The sequence below is a fragment of the Mastomys coucha genome, unplaced genomic scaffold (genome assembly GCF_008632895.1).
Source record: "Mastomys coucha isolate ucsf_1 unplaced genomic scaffold, UCSF_Mcou_1 pScaffold20, whole genome shotgun sequence".
NCBI classification, from domain to species: Eukaryota; Metazoa; Chordata; class Mammalia; order Rodentia; family Muridae; genus Mastomys; species Mastomys coucha.
The window spans coordinates 87,097,540-87,102,670 of record NW_022196903.1 but is presented as its reverse complement, the minus strand read 5'-3'; the positions used below and the strand labels follow the sequence as shown (position 1 = coordinate 87,102,670).

Here is a 5,131-nt window from a genome sequence, read left to right as displayed (position 1 = left end):
AACAACCCAAAACCCAAACCAAACAAATAAACAACCCCCTCCAACCAAATAGCATCCAAGAATTATAGTAAAATATCAAATTATTTCTCATCCCACACAGGAGGATTTCTAGAAGAAGAAATAAAGAACACACACAAAAAAACAATATTTGAAATATATGTCTGAGATTTTTCTAAAATTACTGACAGATGTCAAACTATAATCTAAGGGGCATCAGGAAAGGTTTAAGAATTAAACCTTTTGATTATCATGTTCAAATTCTTGAAAAAAAAATTGGCAGCAGTAAAAGAAAAAAGAAACATCATCTGAAGGTGAACAAAGGTAAGAAAGTTCTCATTATTATGCCACAGGCCAGAACATGGAGAAACATCTTTAAATTACCAAACCTAAAACAACTGAAGAAAGAAACAAATAGCCTAATTTGCCAACTCAAAATTCTGTACACAGGAAAAAATTTTCAAAAATGAAACAAAGATTTTTTTTCAGACAAATGGAAATGGGAGAATTAATTAACATCTAACATTTTTTTTTTTAAAAAAAGAAAACTGAAGGATGTTTTATATGAAAAGAAAATACCTAATAAAAGTCAGATCTATGTAAAAAAAAAGGAAATCAGTAATTTCAGTAAGTTCAAATATAAAATTATTTTCATCTTGGTTTAAATTGTTCTATAAGGAAAATGTATTATCTGTGTCAAGTAGTACTATATTGTCTATTTAAGACAGATGCATAAATAAAAATGTAAAGTGTATTGAAAGGAGGAAATGGAATATTGTCATAGGTTCCTTGAATGATTTGTCAAGCATTAGGTATTATTTGAAGGTAGATTAATTAATTAAACACATATTATAAACTCTAGATGTACTACAAATTATTTTTAGAGAAACATAAAAATATCTCTGCTTTAATTTCTAATAGTAGATATCAATGGGTAGTACCTGAATCTTGTACATCTGGCATCTTTATGACAACATGGCAGGATTTGAATTCACTTAGGTGACATGCTTCTTGAAGGACTGGAACCCACAGTTAAGAGACTGAATTTCATAAGACTTTGGATTTTAAGAGATTGGCTATTTTAAAGGGACTGAAATTTTAATGTGCTTGAATTCGTAAACACTGTGGGACTTTTAAAGTTATAGATCTTGGGGTAAATAAGAAAGGAAAGAGTTAAGGCTTAATAGTGATGTGTTTATGTGTCAAATTGACAAGGGGTCAGTTGTACTGGCTGGTTTTGTGTGTCAACTTGACACAAGCTGGAGTTATCACAGAGAAAGGAGCCTCTGTTGAGGAAGTGATGCCATGAGATCCAGCTGTAAGGCATTTTCTCAGTTAGTGATCAATTTGGGGGAGGGGACATTGTGGATGGTGCCATCCCTGGGTTGGTAGTCCTGGGTTCTTGAAGTACTTCTAAGAGAAGTTTAGCTGAGAAGGCAAGACCTACCCCAAACATGGGTAGTGCTGTTCCACAGGCTCAGGTTCAGGGCTTGAATACAAAGGGGATGAGGAAAATGTTAACCCAACTTCAGCATTCATTCTGCTCTAGACTCCACAAGCTGCATGACCTATCGTCACTCTTATTGCCATGTGTCCTGCATAACCAACCACAGCCTCAAACTGTGGGCTCAGATAAGCCCCTCCTTTTCGCCAGGTATTTTGACACAGCAATGAGAAAAGAAAAAAAACACAAAAATCCTCAGTAATTTTTAGGAATTTAAGGGTCTTGATGTCAGAAGGGCATGGGGCAAAGTATCAGATGGATAAGTGAGTCAGGAGGGTACCTTAGTGACCAAGTGTGATGAATCAGATAAAAGTAATGGCTTTGTGACTGTATATGGGATGGATCCCCAGGTGGGGCAGTCTCTGGATGGCCCTTCCTCCAGTCTCTGCTCCATACTTTATCTCTGTACTTGCTCCCGTGAGTATTTTGTTCCCCTTTCTAAGAAAGACCGAAGTATCCACAATTTGGTCTTCCTTCTTCTTGAGCTTCATGTGATCTCTGAATTGTATCTTGGGTATTCTGAGCTTTTGGGCTAATATCCACTTATCAGTGAGTGCATACCATGTGTATACTTTTGTGGTTGGGTTACCTCACTTGTAACCCTCCTGCAGCTGAGGGCTGATTCTTCAGACCCTGCCTTGCCACAGATAACCACACCTCTCTGCCCACCTCCTGCTAATTACCATGCCTCTTTCTAAGTTCCAGTTAAGGTGGAAGTCCAGTCTCCAGAGACTGAAGAAGTTGCTGATTGGGCCAAGTTGCTGATGAACTTGGGGGAGGGGTTTTGTCTTACCTATGCTACCTGTTTGCTTGTAACGAAGAGAATTGAATGAAAGATGGCGGACTGAAAATACAGTCATGTGTTAGTCTAATTTTTACAAGCCCTTCCCGCGGTTCCAGTACCCAAAAATTATTTTTCAGGACCTTGACCCCATTCCAGAAAACCCATTCGTACATGTGGCCGCTGGGCAGCTACACTCACTTGGTCCTGTGAAGGCTTGATGCCCCAGTGTAGGGAAATGCCAGGGTGGGGAGGCAGGAGTGGGTGTGTGGGTGGGGAACATCCTCGTAGAAGTAGGGGGAGGGGAATGGGATAGGGAGTTTCTTGGAGGGGCTGGGAAAGGGGATAGCATTTGAAATGTAAATAAAGAAAATATCCAATTTAAAAAAAAGCAGTGTAATAACAACAACAAAAAAGTAATGGCAACTGAGATGGAGACAGGAGGTGGATTAAGATATTTGGATGTTGAATGTATCACATTTGCATATGACTTTTAGATGGAGGAGGGTGATTAATCAAGGACAAAGCAGATTTTCAATCAACTATTGATTAAATTATGCTTCTCAAGTGTAGAGCTGGATGTGTGTGTGTGAATTTACTACCAGAGAAAAGAAAATAGGTTTTTTTCCTCTTACCAACCTTAAACAATATTTGTACCCCTTTGTTGACTTTTAGATTCCTTCTACTCTAACAAACTGAGTGGTGCTGCAAAACTTTTAAGGTGCATTCATAAGGAGAAGAATGTATTAAGGAAAAGTGGATGGCGATGGGGAATTCTGCTGCTGTCATAGGCTATTTCCAATAAAAAGGCTTCATGTGTTCCCGAAAGGCCTTCCTGTCCAGTTGCCTTTTCCTCTGTCCAGTTGGAAGGAAGCCCAGATGCTCCTGGTGGTACCCTATAGTTTCTTCTATGCTAAGCTTATGTGCTGCTACATTGTAACTGCAGTTGTATTGTGCTCCTAAGAAGAGAGACTGCACACACACACACACACACACACACACACACGCACACACACACAGAAAGAGAGAGAGAGAGAGTGATAGAGTAGGGTAGAGGGAGGGAGACAGAGACAGAATCTGACAGAGACTCTGGCAGCTAACAAACATGCAATAAATATGAGATGAATAAATGAATTGGAATGATTCTTGATTTATCAATGTTTCCTAGTGTTGATCAAATACTATTGTTTTTCATAATTGATGGGAATACAAAAACATTCATTACATCCATTGCATGTGAGATATAAATGAGTGTTTCCTTGGCTGAGAATTATCTTCTTTGGTGTGATCCTGACTTTCATTGGCTGAGGTGAATGAAGTAAGTTGGCTGGCTGGGTTGGAAAGACAACATAGGATAAGAGTGGGGATAGCTCATCTGTGGAGACCCCAGCTTCCTGAGCTCTGGATGCAACCACAAAGCAGCCACACATTTCCAAATAGACCCTAGTCCATGTTTGCAATGCTGTGCAGCAATGTCTCTTTATGGGAAAAACAATGTACTGGGTTTTTTGTTTTGCATAATTATGGCCAGAGTACTGGTCAGAAACAAATTAAGGGAAGAAATAATTCCTTTGACTCACACTCTTTAATGAATTTCAGTCCACCATAGTGAGGAAGACAAGTTGAACAGGTCCATCCACACAGGCAGGCAGCTGAGATGGTGGCTGTTCACTAGGTGGTGGAACACAGGCAGAGAGAACAGGTTCAGAGCCAAGAGCCAGGTGACAACCTTCAAAAGCCCAGCCCCACTGACCTACTGCTACGAGTCAAGCCCCAGTTCCTAATAGCTATAAAGCCTCCTCAAACAACACTACCAACCAGGCCAGGTAATCAAACTGCATTTGTGGGGAACAGTTAAGATGTAATATAGGCTTAGACTTTGGACCAAGTTTTCTAAACTAAAATATAAAGATTATAAAGAAGTCAGTGACATTTTCCAAGTATATTTATTTACCCATGTAATTTCCACAGGTATTGTATAGAACAATCAAGATACAAACAATGCCAGTATCTACAGGCAAGTTGAGTAAAGGGAACTAAAAACTTGACATAGTGAACATAGATCAAAGCATAGAGAATTACAGCTCAACCTGAGTTTTTGCTTTTATCTTTTGTATGAGAGAAGTAATTTAAATGCCACCTTATATGTTTTGGGAGCAATGGTGTATTTGGAAGTAGATCTGCTAATTAAGGATGTATATTATGCACTCGAGGTCATTGACAAAATATTTTTTTAGGCATAAAAGTTGAGCTGGTGATATAGCTATCACTAAAGAATTTGCAAGCATGAGGACCTGAGTTCAGATCCCCATGTAAAAAGAATCACATGGCAGTCCTTATTTGTAAATATTATCACTGGCAAGGTAGAGATGGATGAATCCCTGGAGTTTGCTAGCCAGTCAGGTCCCAGTTAGAGACACTGCCTCAAAAAGCAAGGTTTGTAGCTTCTGGAGAAACAATGCCTGAGATTGTCCTCTAGCTTCCACATAGATGCACACATGTACAGATGTACTCATGTATACAACTACACACATACATGCAGAGAGAGAGAGAAAGCGAGAGAGAAAGGAGAGGAGAGAAAAGAGAGAGGAGAGAGATACAGAGAGAAGATATAAAAATTGAAGTCCTCTATACAGTTGCCACATTTCTTATACTTTTCATGAGGATGTATTTTAAAAAAAAAAAAAAACTTTAAATAGGGGCTGGAGAGATGTCTCAGATTTCAAGACCATTAGCTGCTCTTCCAGTGGACCTGGGTTTAATTCCCAACAACCAAATATGAGCTCACAAGCACCTGAAACTAGAGTTCAATCCGATGCCCTCTTTCGGCCTCTGAGGGTACTGCAAGC

General features: G+C 39.2%; 1 long non-coding RNA gene across 1 annotated transcript in view; it reads left to right on the top strand.

Annotated features, from left to right (window-relative positions):
- Positions 1-3,112, top strand: part of LOC116098258 — a 14,095-nt gene extending 10,983 nt beyond the window's left edge. The window contains exon 2 of the long non-coding RNA XR_004121759.1: positions 2,958-3,112. This is a non-coding gene — a long non-coding RNA (uncharacterized LOC116098258). The remainder of the gene's footprint in view (positions 1-2,957) is intronic.
- The last annotated feature ends 2,019 nt before the right edge of the window (positions 3,113-5,131 follow it).